Source organism: Gossypium hirsutum, chromosome D04 (genome assembly GCF_007990345.1).
Source record: "Gossypium hirsutum isolate 1008001.06 chromosome D04, Gossypium_hirsutum_v2.1, whole genome shotgun sequence".
Classification (NCBI taxonomy): domain Eukaryota; kingdom Viridiplantae; phylum Streptophyta; class Magnoliopsida; order Malvales; family Malvaceae; genus Gossypium; species Gossypium hirsutum.
This window is the reverse complement of record NC_053440.1, coordinates 51841164-51855918: the sequence shown is the minus strand read 5'-3', so window position 1 is coordinate 51855918 and position 14755 is coordinate 51841164. Positions and strand designations below refer to the sequence as shown.

The 14755-nt window shown below is 32.3% G+C and overlaps 1 long non-coding RNA gene across 1 annotated transcript; it reads right to left on the bottom strand.

Annotated features, from left to right (window-relative positions):
* Positions 1 to 2704: 2704 nt before the first annotated feature.
* On the bottom strand, positions 2705 to 3997 carry LOC107898363 (uncharacterized). Its single transcript, XR_001684374.2, has 2 exons — positions 3918 to 3997; positions 2705 to 2968 (listed from the first exon to the last, which is right to left on the bottom strand). It is a non-coding gene; the product is annotated as an uncharacterized lncRNA (long non-coding RNA).
* Positions 3998 to 14755: the final 10758 nt, after the last annotated feature.

Sequence of the window (14755 nt, the reverse complement as noted above, 5' to 3'; positions counted from 1 at the left end):
CCCCTCCATATGAACTCCTTAGGTTTATGCGGGTTAGGACTGCAAACTCCCTTCGATTCCTGTGAGCTGATACGGCAAGCTCCCTTCGATTCCTACGAGCTGATTCCGTGAGCTCCCTTAACTATCCTCTCGCTATACGTCTCATGTGTATCCATCTGGTGGGGTCTAATCGAGTCACGGGTAGGCGACTCGAAACTTATCTGGGTCTCGGGTCGATGACTATTATTGAGTGACACTATTCAAAATTCAATATTTACTTTTTGTTATACAGTTCACCTCAAAGAATTAACCCCATTTAAAAATTAATAATGGCCTTTTTCAACCAATCAAAAGTGTCACATGGCATAGGTAAAACACTTAAAAATATATAGATTTAAAAAATTGTAAAAAATTATAAAATAATGTACAAACTTATAAAAAAACTATAAAAATTAATTTTAATTTTTTTTGACATAAAAGAAAGTATCACAAAACACTTGACACTATATCCGGGATTACATTTTAACTTTTTTTACATAAAATTAAATTGTTATTATACCTTATATATACACCAAAACAAACATTAACGGTGCAATTTTAACGAAGAGATTGTTTTTCTCATTCATCTAAGTACAGAAACTAATTTACCCATTATTTCAATAAAAAAACTAAAATACAATCTATAATATAGTATAAGGGGTTTTATAGTACTTTTACCCACTTGCCTTCGAATAATAAAAAAAAATATGTTCTTAAAGTTAGTTTGGGCCCCTAGAATTTCTATAAGGCCCAACATATTTTTCATTTACCCACTTCTTCGTTAAAAGCGACTTTGCATAATACGAATGGCCATTAAAACGATTCAATATCTCTTATAGCACTGTCTCAATTTGCTGACCCATTCTCTTATCTGACCACATTAGTAATCTTTCAAACACAAACCTCTGTAACTCCACACTTGTGAGCTTATTCGATCCAAATCTTACAGATTTCATTGTAATATTTTACTGATAAGGGGTGAGGGTAGTAAAGCCTCAAATTTAACTCGGACATAAATGCACATAACACATACTATTACAAATAGCCAATTTATTAACAATTTCACATTCTCCAAACATTTACTAAACACTTGCTTATATTCACTTTTGTTCTTAACACATTATTCATATACCAATTCAAATCACTAACTCACAATCAAAGCATTTCAGATAGCAATCGTAACTCAAATATCATATCTCATATGCTCATATAAGTACAACATTTATCAATAACAACATTTCATACAATTTGGTCCTTACCTTTATGAGTTTCTACTCATAATCAACACATTTTCACTCAAACATTTGAGTATTTACTTTTGTACTATCAGAATTAGCTCGGTTGGAAAAACACATCTGTCTCACCAAAACAATTTTCGTCAGAGTCGGGAGATATCACACTATCACAAGTTATATATGGCATGTATAGCTAGACTTACATTAGCTATGTTAGTCCTAGAACCGACTAAACCATAGCTCTGATACCAATAAAATGTAACACCCCTAACCCGTGTCCGTCGCCGAACTAAGGTTACGAGGTATTACCAAACAAAACACAGTTCAAAACAGACATTCTTTACAAATCATAGGCCCAGTAATGTATTCTCCCTTATAAAATTTTTCGAAATAAATTGATAAACCAACCTCTTATTCATACAAGTCAAAATCATTTATTCGAATCACATATCTAACCACACATATCATGCCTTATCGAACATTCTCTTATATGAACTATATTTCAATATCTAACCATTTCAATTACGTTTGCTAATTCAAAACTTTCAAGCCAAGCCATCAAATATCAAAACCAAACTAAATAACAAACGTAATATTTAATAAAATTATACATACACCTGTTAAACTAATTTAGCCATATCTCACAGTTTAATAACCATTTGCACATAAAACGTTAGGTAACTTTATACATGACCAACTAAGTTTTTTTTACATCATCCAACCATGTGCATAACACCCTAAAACCAAAAGTCATTTCTAAATTCAATTACCAAATCATAGCATTTTAAACATTATAACCTTATGTACATTTTACTAAATCAAATTTAACCATTTTCGAATACAAATGCCAAGTCATAAAATATCTAATTTGCAAGCTAAATAGCATATCTAACATGTTATATTCAACCACACACATGAACCCCATACCTAATTCGCATGCGAATTATCATGCCTATAATTCATATACACAACCAATTAATATTTTCAATAATCAATCATTCAATTAACCTCCATATCAATTAGATCATATACATTCTTTGTCATTCAAAAATCGAGCCTAAATAGTCAAATACCATAGCCGAACATATAACTACCTATATATATAACACATTTTATAACCATCATTGAATCAATGATTTGACCTTTTTAAAACGAAACTACAAGCAAACATTAAATAGGCATATGTATTCATATCTCAAATGTCCAACAATTTAAAAAAAAATAACCTTTCGGTTATCAAATTTAACTCAATAAATCATAACATCTCCATCACCCAGTCTATAAGATAAACATAGTATCTTATATCTTAACATCAAAACAATATGTCATTTATAGATATTCAAATGACCCCTTTTACCAAACCATATTATACCACTTTTCATGCCACCAAAGTAAGTTAATTAATAAGCCGAATATATACCCTACTTACCACTTCTCTTTGCCAAATCATATAACCAACATCACAACATATTTACCATAAATCATACCTCTCAATTAAGCTTATAACATGACCAAAAATAATTGCCAACATTTGCATCATGAACAAGCCATTTTCGCATGGCTATATACATATACAAATTTCAAAAATCAAATATATCAAAACTAGCCTATACATGCCACATAACCAAATCTCAAAGCGTTTATTTACCGAAATGAATACGGGATAGTGTGATGAGATCTCCCAAGACTTCCAACCAGAGCAAGTCTCCGAAACTCTATAACATAGGAAAAACACACAGAGTAAGCTTTGAAAGCTTAGTAAGCCATAAGCAAATAAATCATTCCAATAATGTTTATAATTCAATTTAACTAAGCTGAATTTAAAAAATCTCAACCACATATACATTCATCATAATCTCAATTTCTTAAGACCACACTAGGTAACTTCACTAGAGTTAATTATGGATGGACATATAAACCGTTTTTTTTTTTCAAATTCATATATCTACCATTAGCTCATTCGTAGGATTAAGCTTCCACAATTTCATTACATACCAACCGAATCATGATCATTTATTACAATTTATTCGTAAAAAAAATATATCAATTTCTTTTTATACACTTCCAAGCCCGAATAAGCATAACAATTCACATCTCATTTTCACATAAATTATATAACGAATAATCATAATCATACTTACTTTCATTGCTCAAATTCATATTCATCATAAACATACCTGATTCGGCTGCACACTCATATACTCATTTATTTCTCGGAATACCCCGTTGAACCGTTCAGAATCAAATAGGATACTTGGATAGCTCAAAAAAAAAATCGTACAATGCCAACGTCCCAGACGTGGTCTTACATGTAATCAATATCGATGCCACTGTCCCAGACAGGGTCTTACACGAAATCAAATATGATGCCGATGTCCCAGACATGGTCTTATACATAAATCTCAAATCGATGCCAACGTCCCAGACGTGGTCTTACACGATAACATATATCGGAATCCTATGTCATGACATATGTATCCTAACTATTCCTATGGTTCGTACGGGGCTTTTCGGACGTCGTAATTCTATCGATTCAAGCTCGTAACTAGTTCTCCAACTCTAAATTCAATTCAGCATATGCACATATATTTATTAAAGATAAATTCAGCACATATAACATATATACATTCAAATTTAACAGCATTTATTTACTTATGAACTTACCTCGTACGAACGCGAACGGACCGGAACGACTAATCGATAACTTCCGATTTTCCCGATCCAAATCCGATTTCCACTTTTTCCAATCTAATTAATATCAAATTTAACTTAATTATTCAACATTTCATTAAATTTTCATTCAAGAACATATAAATGGAAATTTGCATTTTAGCCCCTAACATTTTACATTTTTCTCAATTTAGTCCTTATTTCAAAATAACATAAAATACACAAAATTTCACTAAATCCTTGTTAGGCTGAATTCTACCCATACTACTAGCAGCCCATATTTTTAGTTTATTCACACATTTAACCTTGAATTTGTACACTTTTCTCAATTTAATCCTTAATACACATTTTTATCAAAAATCACTTAATTAAACATAATAATCTATCAACAAAAGTTTATATTTCATCATCAAACCACAAAAACATCAAGCTAACATCAATGGCAAATTTCAAAATCATCACCAATTCACAAAATTGAAGCATGGGCTTTAAAGAACACAAAGCAACGATCTCAAAAACGTAAAAATTATCAAAAACCGAACAAAGAACTAACCTTAATCAAAATTCAAAATGGCCGAACCTTTAGCTTGTTCTTTCCTTTTTCTTTTCTTTTACATTCGGTTAGTAGAAACAAAAGAAATGATAATGGCTTTTTAACTTATGTTTGTTTTTTTATTATAATAACTTTATAATATATTATTTATTATTATAACCTTTATAATTACTATAAAAACTATATAATATATACATAGTGCCGTCCATTCATTAATTCAATGGCAAAATTGCAACATGAAACCTTCATATTAAAAGAACAACCACTATTTGGCCTTTCTAAAAATAACCACTAAATTTTTATTTTACTCGATTAAGCCCTATTCTCAAATTAAGCACTCAAACAATAAAATTAATTCACGAAACTTTCACATATATAAATTCACACATAATAAACACAGAAAAAAATATTAAAATAATTTTCAGACTCGGATGTGTGGTCCCGAAACCACTGTTCCGATTTGGGTCAAAATCGGGCTATTACAAAGTGAAATAGTTTAATTTTATAAATTTTTATTAATTACCGATTGACTGAAATATTGTGTGAAAATATAGATAGGAAAATTTAATGATTTAGTGCCTAATTGAATTTTTTGGATTAAATTGAGAAAAATGCAAAGTGTGTATAATTAGTGATTAAAGGAATTAATTGAATTATTGCATGAAATTGGAAGTGTTTATGTGGCAAGTAGACCATAAATTAGTGTTATGGACACGTAAGGGTAATTCTAGAAAAATATCTAAGTAAGTGGGTCAAGGGCATTTTTGTCAAAATTGAATAAAAGACAAAATAAGTTGAAAACAAGTGTTCATCTTCTTCAAATTAGAACCTTGCTGCCAAAAATTTCATGTCACCATAGCTAGGGTTCTTGATTTTTCTAAGCTCAATTGTAAGTGATTTCTTGCCCCGCTTTTAATTATTTTCGTATTTTTATGCTTATTGAAGCTTGAATTTCATGTTTCTACCATTTATTTTAAATGAAATTAAAGTTTAAAAAATTTACCCATTCATGATATAGTTGTAATTTGATGAGTGGTGATAGATAAGGAATGATTGAAGTGCTAATTGCGAGTTTTACTAGATGAATTTCGATAAAAATGTTGAAAAATGACTAAATTGTGAAAGATTATAAAATGTGCATAAAGTTGTGATTTTGTGAAATTGAGGGCTGTTATGAGCATGAAATATGATTTAGTGAGGTTTAAAATTTAAGAAATTTAGTGAATTTTATTTTTACGAGCTTTGGGGCAAAAGTGTAATTTTTAAAAAGTTATGAGAAAAAAATGTAAGTTTGCCAAAATATTGTGTATGAATTGTATTTGAATGGAATGTTGATAAAATATATTAAATTGTGTTAATATTGATCAAGAAAGAATGAATAGTGAAAGTGATTGGGGAAAAGAGAAGGTTATCGACTAATTTACGAAAATAGTCGTTTTGCATTCGAGGTAAGTTACGTGTAAATAATAGTAATATATTTTTTTGTAAATTGTGAATTATATTTGATATGTGAATTAATATCGAATGTGGAAGGAAAATTGTTCATGAATTATTCAAGTGATAAAGTGTAAAATTGTTCATGAATTATTCAAGTGATAAAGTGTTTAAAATAAAGTGTTAAGTGTAAATTCCCGGTTGAACTTAAGAATAGAAGTGGATACAAGTGACATGTCACTAGAGACCAGTGTTACAGTGAGTCCCGGATGCTGGGTGATCTAGCATGTGTAGCTTCGGCTACATTTTAGTGGTAGCTACGGCTACATATCAGTGGTAGCTTCGGCTACATATTAGTGTGGCATTTATGTGCTAATTCTCTATGTATCCGTGTATATTCCGAGTGTTCAACGGGATTAATAATGGGTTAAAGTGAATATGAAATGAGGTGTGTATGCAGGTACATTTGAAAGAATGAGCATATGTGATAAATGTTAAGTGTGTAAATGTATATGCAAGTGAATTTGGTAAGATTGTGCATATATAGGTGATTGAAATTGCTAAGAAATGTATTGATTAGTTATATGTTAAAAAATGTTAATTATTAAATGAGTGCTTATTGTTTACATGTAACTTACTAAGCTATTAGTGGCTTACTCCTTTCTTCATTTCCTTTGTATTGTAGTGTTTTGAGCTTACTCGAACTGGGGATCGTCGGAGCTTCGTATCACACTATCAACAGACATCTTGGTATTATGTGATTTCAAAATGTTTAAAGCTATGGCATGTATAGAGACTTATTCATTTTGAGTATGTTCATATGATATGGCTAAAGATTAGCTATTGAAATGGCTAGTAAAGAACATGTTTTGGTGTTATATATGTTTAAATGGTAGCTAATACAAAGAAGCAGTTTTTGGACAGCAGTAGTGACGTGAATTTAAAAAATCACCAAAAATAGTATAAATAGAATTAGAGAGTGAATGACATATAGAATTAAATCTTATCAAGTCTATTTTTACATGAATGAAACGGTGTAGGCAAAGGAATTTTATATTTTGAGATATTTGAATTTTAGTGAGACATTGTGAGAATGGTTTTTGAAGTCCTCTGTTCTAACTTTAGAAATTCATTAAAAATTGTATAGAAAGAATTCTGGGTCATAATTTATATGTCTAGATTCCATAGTGAGTCTACAATGAGATGATTTATTTTTAGTGACAAGAGGTCAAAATTGTCGAGCAGTGAAATAGGGGAGAATTTAACGAATAAACTGTACTAATTGGATGAGCGAAAAATTCTAAAAATTTTATGGTAAGAAGGTATATGAGTCTAGTTTCATAGAAAATTTACGAATCTAAATTTTGAGTTTCGTAACTCATGTTATAATTAAATTAGTGGCAGTCGCGTAGGTGGACAGTTTTGTTAGAAATAGTAAAATTAATTTTAAAAGCAAATTTTTGTATTCCGAACTAGTAAGTTAAGTTAGATAAAGCCTTGTGCTCGACTGTGGAAATGGTCTCGGGTAAGGGGGTGTTACATTTAATTGTATCAGAGCTACAGTTTAGTCAACTCGGACTAACGTAGCGAGTGTAATAGACTATCTATACATGCCATAATTGAATAATGATAGTTTGACGATTCTTGACATCTTAAAATGTTTTCTTTTATATAGTAATGGATTCTAATCGAGCTACAGCTGATGATGCTCAAAGTAATGCGCCTGCTTCCGCGCAAGGGACAGCGCCAATTGTAAGTCGACCCGAGACTCAGGGTCAAGGAGATGAGGCTCGGGAAGCCTTTCTCCATATTATGAGCAATTGGTATATCGAGTTTGTTAGAACTAACCTTACTGCTCAACCTCCTCCGCCCCCTCCTATTCCTCAAGTTGTTCCCATAGCTCCTCAAAAAAATGAAGTGTTAAGATTGTTAAAGCCTCTAGTGGACAAAATTCGAAAGTATGGAGCCGAAGAGTTCCGAGCTAATGTAAATGATGATCCTGAGAGAGGAGAGTTCTAGCTTGAAAATACCATCAGAGTGTTGGATGAATTATCTTGTACTCCAGAAGAAAGTCTCAAATGTGTTATCTCATTATTGAGGGATTCGGCTTATAATTGGTGGAAAACTTTTGTGTCAGTGGTGCCTAAAGAGAAAATTACATGGGATTTCTTTCAAGAGGAATTCCGAAAGAAGTACATAAGTCAGCGTTTCATTGATCAAAAGAGAAAAAAGTTTCTTGAATTGAAACAAGGGCGCATGACGGTAGCCGAATATGAACGAGAATTTGTCAAATTAAGCAAGTATGCCCAAGAGTATGTATCTAACAAAGCTACATTGTGCAAGAGGTTTGAAGACGGATTGAACGAGGATATCCGATTGTTAGTGGGAATCCTTGAAATTAAAGAGTTAGTGGTACTAGTTGAAAGAGCTATCAAGGCTGAAGAATTGAGCAAAGAGAAAAGAAAGGTGGAAAGTGAAGTAAGAGATGCAAGAAAAAGATCAACGGGCAAGTCATTTCAGTCTCAAGCAAAGAAGTCTAGAGAAATGAATACTCGATCGAATATTTCTAGTGTGAATTTTCAAAGAGATCGAGGAAGACAATATTCAAGTTCTAAAGCTCAAGCGACCTCTATGGCAAGTGTAGGTAGTGTTAAACCTACTAGACCGAAATGTGAACATTGTGGAAAACGACATTTGGGAGAATGTTATTTAATCAGCCGAGCATGTTTTAAGTGTGAATCTCAAGATCTTTTTATGAAAGATTGTCCAGAAAGAGAAGAGATAAAAAAGTTTCAAAATGTGAAATCGAGCAGTGTGACTACTAGAGGAAGACCACCGAGAAATGAGGGGACTAGAACTAGTGGTAAAGGTGTAACAAAAGACACCACCGTAAGATCCGAAGCGAAAGCTCCAGCGAGAGCTTATGCCATCCGAGCTAGAGAGGAAACATCTTCCCCTGATGTGATCACTCGTATGTATGCATGAATTTAGTGTTTGATAAGAATTTGTGTGTTGAATTGACTGAGTATGTGGTTAAAGTGTCGAATCCTTTAGGCAAACATGTAATAGTTGATAAAATATGTAAAAATTGTTCTTTGATGATACAAGGTCATTGTTTCCCTGCCAACTTGATGTTGTTTCCATTTGATGAATTTGACGTTATTTTGGGAATGGATTGGTTGACATTACATAAGGCCAAGATAGATTGTAATCAGAAAATTCTTGAGTTGAAGTGTAGTAGCGGTGAAGTTCTTCGGGTTGAAACAGATAAGTTAAATGTGATGCCAATTGTGGTTTCTGCCATGTCTGCTCAGAAATGTTTAAAAAATAGTTGTGAAGCATATCTTGCTTATGTGTTGAATCCAAAAGTGTTTGAAATGAAGATCGAATCAGTGCCGGTGGTATGTGAATATTTAGATGTGTTTCCGGAAGAGTTGCCAGGTTTGCCTCCGGTTAGAGAAGTGGAATTTGGTATTGAAGTAATGCCCAGTACCGCTCCAATATTGATTGCTCCCTACAGAATAGCACCAACTGAACTGAAAGAGTTAAAAGTGCAATTACAAGAGTTGACTGATAAAGGATTTGTAAGACCAAGTTACTCCTCGTGGGGTGCTCCCGTGCTATTTGTGAAGAAAAAAGATGGGACATTGAGATTGTGTATTGATTATCATCAACTTAACAAAGTGACAGTGAAGAATAAGTATCCATTGCCCCAAATAGATGACTTGTTTGATCAGTTAAAGGATGCCATAGTGTTTTCCAAAATTGATTTGAGGTCCGGATATCACCAACTAAGGGTTAAAGAGTCAGATGTGCCAAAGACTGCTTTCAGAACCTGGTATGGCCACTGTGAGTTTCTTGTAATACTTTTCTGTCTGACTAATGCTCAAGCTATTTTTATGGATTTGATTAATCGGATTTTTCGGCTCTATTTGGATAAATTTGTTGTGGTGTTTATAGATGATATACTTATTTATTCCCGAAATGAAGCTGAGCATGCCAAACATTTAAGAATTGTGCTACAGACTCTGCGAGAAAAGAAATTGTTTGCTAAATCTAGCAAGAGTGAATTTTGGCTCAGTGAAGTTGGATTTTTGGGACATATTGTCTCGAGAGATGGTATCCGAGTGGATCCGAATAAATTATCGGCAATAGTTGAATGGAAGCCTCCAAGAAATGTATCTGAAGTTAGGAGTTTTCTAGGCTTAGCCAGATATTATCGTCGATTCGTAGAAGGTTTTTCGATGATAGCTTCACCGATGACAAAACGGTTGCAAAAAGATGTTAAGTTCGAATGAACGAGGAGTGTCAACAAAGTTTTGAGAAATTAAAAAAGTGTTTAACTAAGGCAACAGTGTTAGTGCAACCCGAGTCAGGAAAAGAATTTGTTTTTTATAGTGACGAGTCGTTGAATGGGGTCAGATGTGTATTGATGCAAGAAGGAAAAGTGATAGTGTATGCTTCTCGACAATTGAAACCGCATGAACAAAATTATGCTACTCATGATTTAGAGTTGGCTGCTATTGTCTTTACTTTGAAGATTTTGCGCCATTATTTTTATGGTGAGAAATGTCGTATTTATACGGATCATAAAAGTTTGAAATATGTTATGACACAAAAAGATCTGAATTTGCGGCAACGAAGATGGTTGGAATTGTTGAAAGATTATGAACTTGTGATAGATTATCATCCAGGAAAAGTCAATATAGTTGTTGATGCTTTGAGCAGAAAGTCTCTCTTTGCTTTAAGGGCTTTGAATACGAGATTAACATTGTCTAAGGATGGATCATTGTTTACAGAGTTAAAAGCTAGACCATTGTTTCTTCAAGAAATTTGCGAGGCTCAAAAAGTGGATAATGAGTTGCAAAGAAAAAAGACTCAGTGTGCAATGGATGATAATTCTGATTTTTAGATTGATTCAGATGGATGTTTAATGTTTCGTGACAGAGTATGTGTGCCAAAAAATGTTGATTTAATTCAGAAAATTTTGCAAGAAACGCATGATAGTCGTTTAGCAGTTCACCCCAATAGTGTAAAAATGTACAATGATTTGAAGAAATTATATTGGTGGCGGGTATGAAACGGAATATCTCCGAGTATGTGACAAAGTGTTTAGTGTGCCAACAAGTAAAAGTTGAACATCAAGTACCTTCAGGGTTGCTTCAACCTATTATGGTGCCTGAGTGGAAGTGGGATAGAATTACTATAGATTTTGTTTCCGGATTGCCAATGTCACCGAAAAAGAAAGACTCAATTTGGGTGATAGTTGATCGATTGACTAAGTCGGCTCATTTCATTCCTGTGCGAATGAATTTTTCACTTGACAAGTTAGTCGAATTGTATATAGGTGAGATAGTCTGATTACATGGTGTGCCTATGTCTATTATATGTGATCGAGATCCACGGTTTACTTCAAGGTTTTGGAATAAGTTACAAGAGGCATTGGGTACTATATTGAATTTTAGTACAACATTTCATCCCCAAACTGATGGACAGCCTGAAAGAGTAATTCAAGTACTCAAAGACATGTTCAGATGTTGTGTATTGGAATTTTAAGGTAATTGGGAAAGATATCTACCTTTGCTGGAATTTGCATTTAATAATAGTTATCAATCGAGCATAAAAATGGCACCTTATGAAGCATTGTATGGACGAAACTGTCGGACTCCATTATATTGGACTGAACTTAATGAAAATCGGTTGCATGGAGTCGATTTGGTAAAAGAAACCAAAGAAAAAGTGAAAATTGTAACAGCCCGATTTTAAGCCTAATCGAAACAGTGGTTTCGGGACCACAAATCCGACGAGGAAAAATTTATTTCTTATTATATTTTTATGGTCTACAATTTCACGAAAATATTTCGTGAAAATTTCGTTCTAAAATTTCGACATTTGAGCACTCAATTTAGTCAAAAGGGTTAAATTGTAAAAAGTGAAAAAGTTGAGTTCTAGAAGCTAGAGGTGTCAAATTGCTATGAAATTTTAAATTGGATGTCCTTAAATGGTAATTAGACCATTGGTTATGTTATAGACAAAAATGGACATGAAATAGGTGAAATAGGATATTTTTAAGTTAAGGGCATTTTGGTAATTAAAACAAATTAAAAAGACAAAATAAGGTCAAAATCATCATCTTCTCCATGAGTGCGGGCCGAATATCATGTAGAATCCATGGCTAGGGTTTGTTCATTCTTTCAAGCTTCATGGTAAATCCGTTCTAGCCCCGTTTTTCTTGTTCTTTATATTTTTAGAATCCCAATAACTTGCTTAAGCTATTTCTATCATTAATTCGAGCTAGAAATTATGTTTGAAAAATTACCCATAGATGAAAAGTGTGAATTTTGATGTTTCATGATAGAATATGAAGCTTATAATTATGTTAAACGATTTTTCCTAAATGATTTTTAGCGAAAATGAGTGAAACGGTATAATTGTTAAAAATTATTATTGTTTATAAGTGCACTTTAGAGCAAGAATTTGATGTTGCTATAGAAGGAAAAATTGTTCAGCATGTCATAAAACATAAGAAAAAGGAATAAAATTTAATTTCCGAGCCTAGGGGAAAAATCGTAATTTTGTGAAACTTTAGGGGCAAAAATGTGATTTTTGGACTGGATTGAATAATGTGAGTGTAAAATAAGTTAAATGTGTTATTATAAGTCAAGAAAGATAAGAAATTGACTTTGATTAGTGAAAAGGAAAAAAAATGAGAAAAAGTGAGAAATTTCCCGATTGAATATTCGGAATAAAAAGGGATACGAATGAAATGACAGAAATGATCACATGTGTGACATGGACTGTGTGTAGGTCACTATGTGAAAGTGAAAGTGATGGTCACGTGTGTAGTACTATGTGTAGGCTACTATGTGTACCGGAATGAAATGTTGCATGTGTAGTACTATGTGTAGGCTACTATGCGTACCGGATAGCTTCGATCACGTGTGTAGTACTATGTGCAGGCTACTACGTGTATCGGATATTAATGGTCACGTGTGTAGTACTATGTGCAGGCTACTACGTGTATCGGATATTAATGGTCACGTGTGTAGTACTATGTGCAGGCTACTACATGAACCGGAAAGTTTGAACACGTGTGTAGTACTATGTGTATCGAATGATAATAGTTAAATGAGTGGTACTATGTGCAAACCACCGAATGTTCGCTATTATACCGACATGTTTAACAGGATATGAGAAATTGTAAACCAATAAGAATATGTGATTGAAATGCGATGAGTTGCAAAAGAGTCACTGGAGTGATGGAGTTTTGTACCGTGCTTACAAAATAAATTGTTATAATGTTATGTGAATGAGTGAATTTGAAACAGAACAGATTTGGATAGTGACAGTGACGTTAGTTTGAAAAATCACCAAAAATTTTAGGAATTGAGTTAGTGGTTGGGTGAGATATGGAATTAAATCTTAGTGAGTCTATTTTTACATAAAAGAAACAGAGCAATCAAAAGAGTTATACATTTTGAGATATTTGAACTTTAGTGGGGCAGGGTCAGATTGATTTCAGAATCCCCTATTATGAATTTGGAAAATAATTAAAAATTGTAAAAAAATAATTATGAGTTATAATTTATATTCATAGAATTCTTAATGAGTCTATTTTCAAAGGAAACAAACAGAAATATCATCTGAAATCTGTACAATGAGATAATTTATTTTTAGTGAAGAGAGGTCAGAGATGTTGAGCAATGAAATAGGGGAATATTTAAAGGATAAAATGTACTAATTGGACAGGTAAAAAATTCTGAAAATTTTATGGTAAGAAGACATGTAAGTCTAGTTTCGAGGAAAATTAACAGAACTTAATTTGGAGCTCTGTAGCTTCGGATAAAAATGATTTAGTGACTCTGACTCAAATAGACAGCTTTGAATTTAGATATAAGTGAATAGTGAAATTGTGTATAATGCTAATTAAGCATGTTTTATACATAAAGGATGTGGAATGGAGAGGAGGAGGAGGATAATAAAATGTATGAATGAATTGTGTATAAATGGTTATATGCCCGATTATAATCGGTAAATGTTAAATTGACTGGTAAATATGTATTGATACTAAAGGAATATTGCTGTATTGAAAAGCAATTGATCAAATGTTTAAGAAATTTAGTCATGATATTTATATGTGTGAAAATAATGATATATGGATGATTATATCATTGAGTTGCATTGATTAATTCGGTTTATGTGATAGAAATGTCAAGAACATTTGTCTTTGATATGTGATGATCATGTAATGCCATGAAAAATTGTTTATTTGTGTGGTTTAAAATGTATCTATATTTTGTTATATAACTTATTTTGTAATCTATTTGACAAATGATAAAAATTAATTCGGTTACTATGTGAGGTGAATTATGATTTGTGAAGCATATATATTCGGCAATAATGGATAAAATATATTTATGTCATGGGTGAATGGTTAAACACTTGGGTTAGTATAAAGTGTATATTTAGTAAGGTTTGTTGGAAAAGAAATAACAGGTTTTGGTTTATATCGAATAGAGAAAATTTGTACTATCTTTGTGGGTAATTTTGTTAGCTTTGTGGGAGATGAATGGATAATGTATATATATGTGACAATTAGCTTACTAGATAGTGAGTAATTGATATATTACATTAGTTAAAAAGGAAAATTTGACGATATGAGAATATGTAATGAAATGGATAAATTCAGGTACTCAGGACGAATTCAACAAGTAAGTGAATATTTATAAAGTGAAAGATTGTGAGTATATTTAGCCAAGAAAACCCTAATTAACGACTCGAGAATAACAACTTGAAAGTTTTAATTTAGATGAAATTTTACAACTTGGTTTACTACGGTTAAAAG